At 45.1% G+C, this 14,200-nt stretch overlaps 1 pseudogene; it reads right to left on the reverse strand.

The window, feature by feature from the left end:
• Positions 1-9,138: 9,138 nt before the first annotated feature.
• LOC145151887 (25S ribosomal RNA) lies at positions 9,139-11,729 on the reverse strand (annotated as a pseudogene).
• Between the last annotated feature and the right edge of the window lie 2,471 nt (positions 11,730-14,200).

Raw genomic sequence — 14,200 nt, forward strand, 5'->3', positions numbered from 1 at the left:
GGTATCTTTCAACCGGTATCTGACTGACATAACCGGAAGTTGGACTTCCCTTGGGTATCTTTCAACCGGTTGTCGGGAGCTTACCTCCCCTTTGGTATCTTTGAACCAGTAACCAGGAGCTGACCTCCCCTTCGGTATCTTTCAACCGGTAACCGGGGACTATTTCACCCCTACCACTACCACATAATAACATAACATGAACATACTGATAGGAATGAATGGGTACTATCTACCCCTTCGGTATCTTTCAACCGGTAACCGAGGAGTATTTCACCCCTACTACTACTAACACATATATCATAGCATCCTAGTACATAAAGCGTAACAGCTAGTGGCATACCAGACAATTATCACAAAGACAATCATCTAACGAACAACTCCTACTAGTGGGCCGATATTGTGGCCTTAGACCCACTTCTATTGGAAGGTAACTCACCTCAATGTCGTGCAGTAAATGAACTGTCCTCGGTGCTAGGATTAACTCTCCTCAAACTCCTACACATAACATCTCTTTTAATTACTCTTTTAAACTTATAACCCCTTTAAGGGTCAATTCTAGATAATGGTCAAAGTCAAAGTCAAAGCCAACGCCCGGGTCAAAGTCAACATCCTGGTTGTCTCAACTCGCCGAGTTGGTCCATCAACTCGTTGAGTTCCATAATTCAGAGAGTCTCGAATCCGCGATCTAACTCATCGAGTTACCCTCTAACTCGCCGAGTTTCTCCTTATGACAAAATCGTGACTTTCCATTTGAACTCGTCGAGTCCTTTCTTGGACTCGTCGAGTTCTCCTTCATATAGATCGGGACATTTGCTCATTGACGCGCCGAGTTCATCCTTGGACTCGTCGAGTTCTTGACCTTTAAGTCCATCAACATGTCTAACTGGATGAGTCATCTTCTAGACTCAACAAGTTTGCTAAGTAACAGAGAAGGTTGGGGAATCACGACCCAACTCGTTGAGTCCTAAGAACGACTCATCGAGTCCCCCATGATCCAGATCTATCCAGTCAATTTTAGTCAGGCTTAATGCATCCAAACATAGATCTGGCCTCCTAGGGTCGATATAACACATAAAGTTGCAAACTTTACATTCATGCATGGGCCATTTAGCTCAAAAATCCCTAAAAAGCGGTTCATAAGATGCATGGAACTCTCATGGCCATAAAGTTGGCACCTTTATGCCATGGAGTCCCTCAAAGACTCTGGATCTGAAGTCAATACCCTAAAACATTCTTGCATCCATGAATAGTTCCAAAAATGGCTCCTTAAAGCCCTAAACTACTCCAAGAAGAGATCTAATGGATGAATGGACAAGGTATAAACTTTATACCTCAAATGAGCCGGAAATGGAGCACAAACTCTGGATATACTTGCTTCCTCTTGAACCCCAAGCTTCCTCTTTTTTCTCAAGCTTCAAAATCACCAAAAGTACACAACAATGGATCAAGAGCACTCAAAATGGGTTCGGGTTTCGAATTAGGGTTTTATGGACTAAGGGAGGCGATGAGGGAGGACACAATAGGGGTGTTAAGGGCTTTAAATAGGGTGCAAACCCTGAAAATTAGGGTTTCACTCTGGCAGACCAGCTCGTCGATTCGAGGCTCCTCGACTCGTCGAGTATACTTCAAGTCTCACGTCCAACATATCCAATTCCTACTCGCCGAGTTTGGCACCTCCAACTCGAGTCCATTTGGAAATATGAATAGTTCTTATTAAAAACATGTACCAGGAACCCGGCGTTACAAATGTCCCCCATTTATTTTAGACTTCATCGTCGAAGTCTGCTGCTGCATTCGGAAAAAGCTCGGGGTAGTACTCTCTCATCTCGTCCTCCGGCACCCAAGTCCATTCTGACCCCTTGCGGTGCTGCCATTGCACCTTCACCAACCCGACCTTCTTGTTCCTCAAATCCTTCGTCTTCCTTTCGAGGATGGCTACTGTTCGCTCAATGTAGTTCAGGCTGTCATCAACCTGAATATCCTCTAGAGGCACCACCGCAGAGTCGTCTACCAGGCACTTTCGCAACTGGGAGACATGAAAGGTATTGTGGATCTGACTAAGCTCGGCTGCAACCCTGAAAGGAGAAATCTGTATGGGGTCCAATTTGACCCGCTTCCTGAACCGGATGACACCTTTCCAAGGTGACACCTTCAGGAGAACCCTATCTCCCACCTAAAACTCCAGGTCCGATCGACGCTTGTCGGCATAGCTCTTCTGCCGACTCTGAGCAGTTTGAAGCCTGCTTCGGACCTGCTGGATCCTCTCTGTCGTCTTGAGTACCACCTCGGTACTCCCCATGACCCTCTGTCCAACCTCACCCCAACATATCGGGGTTCTGCACTTTCTCCCATATAACATCTCAAAGGCAGGACGGTCAATGCTCGCGTGGTAGCTATTATCGTAGGAAAACTCTGCCAAGGGAAGGTAGGTACCCAGCTACCACCGAAGTCTAATACACATGCTCGCAGCATGTCCTCCAAGGTCTGTATGGTCCGCTCACTCTGGCCATCCGTCTGAGGGTGGAAATCCGTGCTAAAATGCAGACGAGTACCCAACTCGTCATGGAATTTCTTCCAGAATCTGAAAGTTAATCGCACGTCTCGGTCAGAGATCACGGACTCTTGCACTCTGTTGTCGAGTTACTACCTCTCTGATGTAGATATCGGCCAGCTTCTCGGCCGAGATGCTCTCCTGGACCGGTATGAAGTGAGCACTCTTGGTCAACCGATCCACAATGACCCAAATCGAATCCACCCCTCGTGCGGTCGTGGGAAGCTTTGTGATGAAATCCATAGTAATATTTTCCCATTTCCACATAGGGATATCCAACGGTTGTGTCTTGCCGTGAGGCCTCTGGTGCTCGGCCTTGACCTTCCTGCAGGTCAAACATCTCTCGACGAACCAGGCTACATCCCGCTTCATGCAGAGCCACCAGTTATCAGGACGAATATCTCGGTGCATCTTCGTCGCCACGGGATGGAAAGAAAACATGGATTTGTGCGCCTCCTCCATCAAAACCTGGCGCACGCCTCCATGATATGTAACCCACACTCTACGGTGTAGTGTCAGCAACCCACGACTATCATAGTCGAAGGAGGAAACTTGACCCACAATACGCTCACTCTTCTGGTGTTCCTCCTTCATAGCCTCCTGTTGGGCCTTCCGGATCTGCTCCAGAAGCGATGTCACTACTGTCATCTGTAAGCAAATATCTCTGATCGGGCCTGCCTTGTGGCTAAGAGCATCAGCCACAACATTGCCTTCCCCGGGTGGTAGAGGATCTCACAGTCGTAATCCTTCAGCACATCTAGCCACCGACGTTGCCTCATGTTCAGATTCGGCTGATCCTTGATGTACCTCAGACTCTTGTGATCCGTGTAAATTATACAACGGACCCCATAGAGGTAATTTCACCAAATCTTGAGGGCGAAGACAACCTCCCCTAACTCCAGATCATGTGTCGGGTAGTTTGCCTCGTGAGTCTTCAGCTGCCTCGAGGCGTAGGCGATGATGCACCCTCTCTACATCAATACTGCGCCCAAACCTAAAATGGACGCATCGAAGTATACTACAAAATCTTCCACGTCCTCTGGCAGGCCTAAGATCGGCGCCTCGCACAACCTCTGCCTCAGTGTCTCGAACGCTGCCTGCTGCTCAGGTGCCCAGCGAAAGACAACGACCTTCTTCGTCATCTGGGTCAAGGGTACTGCTATCCTGGAAAAGTCCTGAATGAATCTCCGGTAATAGCCTGCTAACCCGAGGCGACTACGAATCTCTGATGGAGACTTTGGAACCTCCCATCTCATCACAGCCTCTACTTTGGCCGGGTCAACCAAAATTCCGTTTTGGTTGACAAGGTGCCCCAGAAACTGCACCTCGCACAACCAAAACTCGCACTTGGAGAACTTGGTGTACAACATCTCCCTCCTCAGGGTATCCAACACCTCTCGCAAGTGCTCCTCGTGTTATCCTACGTCTTGGAGTAAACCAAGATTTCATCTATGAAAACTATCACAGACAGATCCATCATCGGTCTGCACACGCGGTTCATGAGGTCCATAAACGCGGCAGGAGCATTGGTGAGCCCAAAGGGCATCACCACGAACTTGTAATGGCCATAGCGAGTTTGGAAAGCAGTCTTCTGCACATCCTCGTCTCTGACTCGCATCTGGTGGTAGCCTGAGCGTAAATCCATCTTGGAAAACCAAGATGCCCCCTGCAGCTGATCGAAGAGATCATCAATCATCGGGAGTGGGTAACGGTTCTTCACTGTTACCTTGTTTAGCTCCCGGTAATATATACATATCCGATGAGACCTATCCTTCTTCTTCACAAACAGGATCGGGGCTCCCCAAGGAGAATTGCTCGGCCTGATGAATCCTTTGTCTAACAGCTCCTGCAGCTGTGTGGACAACTCCTGCATCTCGGGAGGAGCCAACCGATATGGTGCCTTTGCTATCGCAGCCGCACCAAGGACTATGTCGATCCTGAACTCCACCTCTCTCTACGGAGGTATCCCAGGCAACTCCTCAGGAAATACATCTGGGTAGTCTTGCACAACTGGCACATCGCTCACAGTCGCCTTACTCGCCTCCCGGGTATCCATAACTTAGGCGACGTACCATGCGCAACCCTGCTAAAGGTAGCGCCTAGTCCTCGTTGTTGAGCACAAAGTTGGTCCTCGTTGCGGCCTCTCGCCCTGAACCACCAACTCTTCCCAACTTGGGGTCCTGATACGCATCGGCTGTTGTGCACAGTCGATCATCGCCCCATTAGGGCTCAGCCAATCCATGCCGATGATAACCTTGTTCCCACGCAATGGAATGGGAACCAAATCTACGAGGTAACACTCGACATATAACCTCAAAATGCAATCTCTGAAAACCTCTGATGCCTTGACAGATTGGTCATCAGCAATCTTGACCTCTAAGGGACAATCTAACATGCCTGAAGACTCAGAAAACCTCTTGCTAAGAGCAAGAGACACGAATGATCGGGTATCCCCCGAGTCAAATAACACCTGAACTGGGATGTCGTTCACATGGAATGATCCTAAATATAACACATAAACACATCACATAAATATCATAACCGACATGTAATAAGAGTTAGGGAGAAAAAAACATACCTGTCACCACATCTGGTGTGGCACGCGCCTCCTCGGCGGTCAGCTGGAAGGCTCGGCTACTCACCACTGGAGCATCTGTCTTGCCCTGTCGGCCATCCGTGATCCGCAGGGTCGCTGGAGCTGGCGCTGCAACTGTCAATCTCGGGCAGTTGGCCTTTTTATGGCCCTTCTTATTGCAATGAAATCAAATCAGGTCTGATGTATGAAAGGTGGAAGTAGGGGCAGTACAATCCCTACCAAAGTTCCCAGTCTTGCCGCACTTGTAGCAGCCTGATCCCCCAGTCCGGCAAACTCCCTCATGTGACCTGTCGCATTTCCCACAGCGGCTCCAGCCCTGCTAGCCCTTCGACCTAGAGTCGAATCCCTTGGGCTTTTTCCCTGAAACCCCAGTACCCTGCTCAGTCTCCGCCTTCCTCTTCCTGATGTGCTCTATTTCAATCTCCCTCTCCCTCGCCCTCGCAATCATGTCATCCAATGTCGGACATGTCGAGTAGCTGACATGTTTCCGAATGTCAGCCCTCAACATGTCATGGTAGCGGGTCTTCCGCATCTCTTTATCCCCTGCATCCTGAGTCACCAATAAGGCCCTCTCCCTAAACTTGGCGGTAATCTCCACAACCGACTCAGTCGTCTGCCTCATATCCATAAACTCCCTGGCCAGCTGCTGAAGCTCCACAGCCGGCACAAACTTAGCTGTAAACCTGGTCACAAAATCTGACCAAGTCATAACCTCAATGGCTGGGGCTCCCAGCGAATCACTAACTGCCTCCCATCAATCTCTACCTCTATCCCTCAAACACCCTGCAGCATACCGGACCTTCGAGCCCTCAGGGTAGGAGCTCGTCAACTGAGCAAACTCCATGTCTGTAATCCACCTCCTGGCCACGATGGGGTCCTTCACCCCGTGGATGTCTGGCGCACCACATCCCCTGAAATCCTTGAAGGAGAGTGTGTGTGTCCCTGACTGACCAGATGTCATGTCGCTCCTGAACGCCCTGAGACGATCCTCCATCAGCTCAATGATCCCTTCTTTGATCGACCCGAAAATCACCGGGGTCGATTCAAGGATGCCTCTCGCGATCTCAGAAGCAATGAACTCACGTAGTCCCTCATCGACTGGCTCGGAACCCATCCCGAACCTGATCCTGAACCTGATCCTCACCTTGAACCTCCTGCTCCGTAACGTGTCACCACCATTATGAAACAAAACATATAATCATCAGGGTCATACATAACCTTGAGAGGTCTCACACATTCTACAAGTTCCCTGGTTCTATCTCGGCCTTCCTTGACTCAAGTACGGATCCTCTGCTTTCATTAGTACGGGCCCATACTACCTTCCACATCTATCTGTACTTTCCTCAAGGATTTCCTTGACTTCACCAAGTGCCTTCTATTACTATCACTCTCTATGCTATTCTCATCCTAGTCTTACCCTAGGTTAATCTCCGACCTACTCTCCACCATCAGCTGCATAAGAAGTTCCTGCTATCCCTCCCTATGTAGTTCGCGAATACCATTACATATTACGAAGACCAGATAATTCTTGTAATGAGAGGTCCTACCCTACAACGGTTGGGCTCAAACAAGAGCTGTGCAATAGGGTTGGACCTAACCTTCTGAAATTATTTAGTCCTTGAAATATGTAACTTAACGTATTCGTCTACTAGTTAGTTAAAGATAACTAAAAATCCTAAAAGCAAAAAGCAAGCAGCATTCGGGATTTGAGTAACCAAATCAAGCATGCCCATCCATGCTATCATATAACTGACTAATCAGTTTTAACATAAGCAGATATAGCAGGCACATAAGGCATCTTCCTAGATCCTTAGCCCTAATCTAGCATGAAGTTATCACACACATAAAGCAAGCATATAAGGCATCTTTCCTAGATCCTTATCCCTAATCTAGCATGAAATTCTCATAATCATATCATATATCATAACAAACATGTATGGGTATCTTGGGGAAAACTTACTTAAGCTCGTCCGGTTGCACGCATCACACACCTTGTTCTTTCACAAAACTCCTTATTTAAATTTTAGGAAAACTATTTTCTTGTAAAAATCTTTCAAACCCTCGATTTGAGTCCAAACACCCCCGAAGGTGTGTCTGAATCCCTCAAACCAAGGCTCTGATACCAACTTGTAACATCCCAAAAATCATGACAAAAAATTTCATTTTTGATATAACAACTCATAAAACAATTTTAAGAAAACATCATCAAGTTATTTCATTTCATCAAAGCCAAAGATCATATATCTCAAAATCATGTCATAGTGTAGTAACAATGTCAGAGTACAATCCCAAGAACATCAAAGTGCGGAAAATAGTGGTGTGATGCGATGTTACCGTGTCGGCTCCTTTCCCTTCGAAGAAGAAGGACCTGAAACAAAAACTGTAATCTGTAAACACAAAGCTTAGTGAGTTCCCCCATCATAACACATACCATAACATATAATGCCTATCCCTCGGTATCTTTTAATCGGTATCTGACTCACATAACCGGAAGCTGGACTTCCCTTCGGTATCTTTCAACCGGTAGCCGGGAGCTGACCTCCCCTTCGGTATCTTTTAACCGGTAACCGGGAGCTGACCTCCCCTTTGGTATCTTTCAACCGGTAACCGGGGACTATTTCACCCCTACCACTACCACATAATAACATAACATTAAGATACTTCTAGGAATGCATGAGTACTGTCTACCCTTTCAGTATCTTTCAACCGGTAATCGGGGACTATTTCACCCCTACTACTACTAACACATATATCATAGCATTTAAGCACATAAAGCGTAATAGATAGTGGCATACCAGAGAATTATCACAAAGACAATCATCTAACAAACAACTCCTACTAGTGGGCCGGCATTGTGGCCTTAGACCCACTTCTATTGGAAGGTAACTCACCTCAATGTCGTGTAGTAAATGAACTATCCTCGGTGCTGGGATCAACTCTCCTCAAACTCCTACACATAACATCTCTTTTAATTACTCTTTTAAACTTATAACCCCTTTAAGGGTCAATTCTAGATAATGGTCAAAGTCAAAGTCAAAGCCAACGCCCGGGTCAAAGTCAACATCCTGGTTGTCTCAACTCGCCGAGTTGGTCCATCAACTCGTCGAGTTCCATAATTCATAGAATCTCGAATCCACGATCTAACTCGTCGAGTTACCCTCTAACTCGCCGAGTTTCTCCTTATAACAGAATTGGGACTTTCCATTAGAACACATCGAGTCCTTCCTTGGGCTCGTCGAGTTCTCCTTCATACAGGTCGGGACATTTGCTCATTGAATCGTCGGGTTCATCCTTGGACTCGTCGAGTTCTTGACCTTTAAGTCCATAAACACGTCTAACTGGTTGAGTCATCTACTAGACTCAACAAGTTTGCTAAGTAACAGAGAAGGTTGGGGAACCACGACCTAACTCGCCGAGTCCTAAGAACGATTCGTCGAGTCCCCCATGATCCAAATCTATCCACTCGATTTCATTCGGGCTTAATGCATCCAAAACATAGATCTGAAGTCAATACCCCAAAACATGCTTGCATCCATGAATGGTTCCAAAAATGGATCCTTAAAGCCCTAAACTACTCCAAGAAGAGATCTAATAGATGAATGGACAAGGTATAAACTTTATACCTCAAATGAGATGGAAATAGAGCACAAACTCTGGATCTACTTGCTTCCACTTGAACCCCTAAGCTTCCTCTTTCTTCTCAAGCTTCAAAATCACCAAAACTAGACAACAATGGCTCAAGAACACTCAAAATGGGTTAGGGTTTCGAATTAGGGTTTTCTGGACTAAGGGAGGCGATGAGGGAGGCCACAATGGGGGTGTTAAGGCCTTTAAATAGGATGCAAACCCTGAAAATTAGGGTTTCACTCTGGCAGACCTACTCGTCGAGTCGAGGCTCCTCGACTCGTCGAGTAGACTTCAAGTCCCGCGTCCACCATATCCAATTCCTACTCGACGAGTTTGGGGCCTCCAACTTTTCGAATCCCTTTGCAAATATGAATAATTCTTTTTTAAAATATGTACCATGAACCGGGCGTTACACATCGTTTACCATGGGCACGATAACTGGTACACCAGAGGTGTGTCCTTCCCGATCCTATCATACTAGGGAAAGGTTCTCTCAATGCTCTAACGCCCACACCATATATGGACCAAACTGTGTCACAACGTTCTGAACCCAGCTCACGTACTGCTTTAATGGGCGAACAGCCCAACCCTTGGAACATATTACAGCCCTAGGTGACGACGAGCCGACATCGAGGTGCCAAACCTTCTCGTCGATGTGAGCTCTTGGGGAAGATCAGCATGTTAACCCTAGAGTAACTTTTATCCGTTGAGTGACGGCCCTTCCACTCGGCACCGTCGGATCACTAAGGCCGAATTTCATCCCTGCTCGACAGGTGGGTCTTGCAGTCAAGCTCCCTTATGCCTTTGAACTCGAGGGCCAATCTCCGTCCGGCCCAAGGAAACCTTTGCACGCCTCAGCTACCTTTTAGGAGGCCTACGCCCCATAGAAATTGTCTACCTGAGACTGTCCCTTGGCCCGTACGTCTTGACATAAGGTTAGAATTCTAGCTCTTCCAGAGTGGTATCTCACTGACGGCTCGGACCCCCCGGAAGGAGGCCTTCTTCGCCTTCCACTTAAGCTGCGCAGGAAAACCCAAAGTCAATCCCAGGGAACAGTGAAGTTTCATAGGGTCTTTCTGTCCAGGTGCAGGTAGTCCGCATCTTCACATACATGTCTATTTCACCGAGTCTCTCTCCGAGACAGTTCCCCGATAGTTAAACCTTTTGTGTGGGTTGGAACTTACCTGACAAGGAATTTCGCTACCTTAGGACCGTTATAGTTACAGCCGCCGTTCACCGGGGCTTCGGTCACCGGCTCCCCTGTCATCAAGTCACCAACTTCCTTGACCTTCCATTACTGGGTAGGCGTCAGCCCCCATACATGGTATTACGACTTTGCGGAGACCTATGTTATTGGTAAACAGTCACACAGGCCTGGTCACTACGACCCCCTTTGTGAGGAGGCACCCCTTCTCCCGAAGTTACATGGCTGTTTTGTCGAGTTCCTTAGAGAGAGTTGTCTCACACCCGTAGGTATTATCTACCTACCCACTTGTGTCGGTTTCGGGTACAGGTACCCTTTTTTTGAAGGTCGTTCGAGCTTTTCCTGGGAGTATGGCATCGGTTACTTCAACGTCGTAGCGCCTGGTACTCGAACATTGGCTCGAGGCATTTTCTCTACACTTTCTTACCCTAAAAAAGCAGGTTCACCTTACGTCCTTGAACCAATAACCATATTTCAGCTAACCTAGCCTCCTCCGTCCCTCGGGACCAACAATGGGTAGTACAGGAATACTCACTTGTAGTCCATCGACTATGCCTTTCGAGCTAATCTTAGGCCCTGACTCACCCTCCATGGACGAACCTTGTGGACTAACCATTAGGTTTTCGGGGCATTGGATTATCACCAATGTTTGCGTTACTCAAGCCGACATTCTCGCTTCCGCTTCATCCACTACCACTTGCGCGGGTGCTTCACTCTAAGGTGGAACGCTCCCCTACCGATGTATTTTTACATCACACAGCTTCTGCAAATCGCTTAGCCTTGTTCATCTTCGGTGCAAGAGTGCTCGATTAGTGAGCTATTACTCACTCTTTCAAGGGTGGCCGCTTCTAGGCAAACCTCCTAGTTGTCTCTGCACCCCTACCTCCTTTATCACTGAGCGATCATTTAGGGGCCTTAGCTGGTGATCCGGGCTGTTTCCCTCTCGACGATGAAACTTATCCCCCATCGTCTCACTGGATGACCTTGACCCCCGTTATTTTGAGGTCACATCTAGTATTTAGAGTTTGCCTGGATTTGGTACCGCTCTCGAGGCCCGCACCGAAACAGTGCTTTACCCCTAGATGTCCAGTTAAGTGCAGCGCCTCAACATATTTCAAGGAGAACCAGCTAGCTCTGGGTTCAAGTGGCATTTCACCCCTAACCACAACTCATCCGCTGTTTCTTCAACATCAGTCGGTTCGGACCTCCACTTAGTTTCACCCAAGGTTCATTCTGGTCATGGACAGAGTAGCCAGGTTCAGTTTCATAAGCAGTGACAATTGCCCTATGAAGACTCGCTTCCGGGTAGTACAAAAAATGGGGATCCTGTATTTCCAGGGTTGAATTTCATATTCTAATAACCCCGTAATCGTAAAAAAGTAGGTTTTTTTTATCTATGGGCCTAGCAAAATAAAAATTGGGATAGGATCTCCCCTTCCCCCTCAAAATCACACGTGAAAGTTTCCTTTCATCCGGATCAAGTAGGTATACCAAAAAAAGAAAAAGAAAGGAGTTCTCGCTTTCAAAGTCAAGAAAACTCCAAAAAGATCTACTCCTTACTCAAGTTTCCAGTGAAGACCAAGCAAAACTTCATGGATTCCGTCTTCCTTAATTATTTTTATTTAGATTTTATGAATTCTTTATTCAATTATGACATAAATCAAATGTGAAATTCTTGAGTAGTCTACTTCCCCTCGAATGATGAATCCTGTAATTCTTAATAAAAGATAGTACCTTAGAATTCAGAAGGAATTTACTTGTCTATTGTACTGTTCCATTTGATCTTTTAGGTCCCGACTTCACCTCGACGGTCAGGCCACGATACCCTTAAAGTCTATATGCGATAGATAGACTCTTGTAACCATGAAATCTTTTCTATGTGCTTACTTAAACATAATTTTTTTCTAAAAAAAGGAACTGCTTAATTACAAAAAAGAAAAAGTCTTTTTTTCACGAGGTCTAACTATAAATTCTTATGAAATCAACCATAGATCAATTCCCTTTTTGCGGAGCGTCTTGGATACATCCCTAATTATGAGCTTCATGTTACTCCTACCAAGAAACATGTCAGGTACAGGGCATCCCGATTGGATTAAATGGGATGACAATTTTCTCATTTCGAATCTGTAAAATTAGAATTTCGATCAAATCACACACCGCAGTATACTAGGTCTTCTAATTTGTTTAGAGGTTTATCTAAAAGAGTCACAATATAACTAGGAAGACGTTTCAAATACCACACATGCATTACTGGGTATGCGATTTTGATGTAGCCCATTTGATATCTTCGTATCCGAGAACCAACAAACTCGACTCCGCATTGTTCACAAAATTGTGGGTCTTCCTTTTCATCTCCGATTACTCGATAATTTCCATAAGCATAAATTCCACTTTCGATAGGCCCAAAAATTCTTTCACAAAATAATCCATCTTTTTCTGGTTTATTGGTTTTGTAATGAAAGGTATAAGGTTTTGTCACCTCTCCAACTATCTTGCCATTAGGCAGGATTTTTTTGGACCAAGTACTTATTTGTTGAGGAGAAACTAATCCAATTTGGAGTTGTTGATGTGTATATTGATCGATCATAGAAGAAAACTTATGCTTGATTTCGATTAAGCTTCCTTCCTATTAAGCTGGAAAGTCTTCTCATATACAAGAAAATGATTCAGTTCCAGAGCTAATGATCGTAGTTCTCGAACGAACAACCGAAAAGATTCTGGAGAATCTTCAGGAGTTGGTATTCTTCCTCCAAAGATTATAGTACCAAGTACTTCCTGACGTGCTCTAATATGATCAGATTTATAAGTAAGCATCTCTTGTAAAATATACGAAATGTCAAACCCCTCTAAAGCCCAAACCTCCATTTCTACGACCCGATGTCCCCCTTTCTTGGCCCTTCCTTTAAGGGGTTGTTGTGTAAGACGTGAATAACGCCCACTAGAACGCCTATGGATTTTATCATCAACTTGATGAATAAATTTCATGATATAAGGCTTTCCTATTATAACAGGTTGTTCAAAAGGATCCCCTGTTCTTCAATCAAATATTCTGCTTTTCCCTAGAGACTCAGGTTCAACTATCCATGGATTCACTGTTTGCTTACTGGCTTCATAAAATTCTGAAAACACTAGTTTTCTCGAAGCTTCTTGTTCATATCTCTCATCAAAAGGCGTTATTCGATAATGTTTGTCTAGCAAACCCCCAGCTAACTCGAGTGAAGATTCAAATATTTGTCCTACATTCATTCGGGAAGGTACTCCTAATGGGTTGAATACCATATCAACGGGTCTTCCATCTTGCAAATAAGGAATATATTTACTAGGAAATTTTTTTGAAATGATACCCTTATTTCCATGTCTTCCAGCTACTTTATCGCCTAGTTTTATTTCACGTTTCTGTAAAATATATACACGAATACTTTCTGTTTTCTCTGTCTCATCTGTCTTAGAACTCTATTATCTCGATTCATCCCCCATGAGGAATTGCCAAACCATTTGACTCCTCAACCATTACAATATAAAGGATTAGTCAATCAAATAATAGATAGTAAATGGGTCGGTTTGAAAATAAATGAAATGCTAGTTGTAGAATATTATTCTCGTCAGACTTAAACCTAACAAAATCAAAATCAACACTAATAAGAATAATGAAGAATAAGGGTTCGACCCATTTTTCTCCCTTTCAGCGAAGTAAATTAACCTAAGGTTAAGATAAATAAGGGTTTGATCCATATTTTTCTTCCATTTAGGTATCATAGACCGAGAGGGAGATTTTCGTTCCTTGTCTACTCTACTCTTTTCTTTTCACGGTATTTTCTGTACCACAACCATTAGAAATAGAGAATCTATATCAAAGAAAGGTCTAACTGTTGGAATAGTCGTATCCATTGCTATTTGATCTATTGTGGTTAGTAAGATCGATGAATTAGATGAAGGTACGGAAAGAGAGGGATTCAAACCCTCGGTAAGAAAAAGCCAACATAGCAATTCCAATTCTACGCCTTCAACCACTCGGCCATCTCTCCTACACAATAATTATGACCCAAAAAACTAAAATCGAGTGAATACTGAATCATTCTAGATTATTGGGTAGGTACAACCAATCAACTCTAACTATAAAGCAATCAAAATCGAAAATTTTTCATCATAGTAAAAGAAGTATCTTTCCTTCTAGGCTGGGGGGATAAAGATAAAAAAATTTCTTACAAAAACTGTTCAAAAA

This window comes from Lactuca virosa, chromosome 1 (assembly GCF_052849685.1).
Source record: "Lactuca virosa cultivar CGN04683 chromosome 1, Lactuca_virosa_CGN04683_v6, whole genome shotgun sequence".
Classification (NCBI taxonomy): Eukaryota; Viridiplantae; Streptophyta; class Magnoliopsida; order Asterales; family Asteraceae; genus Lactuca; species Lactuca virosa.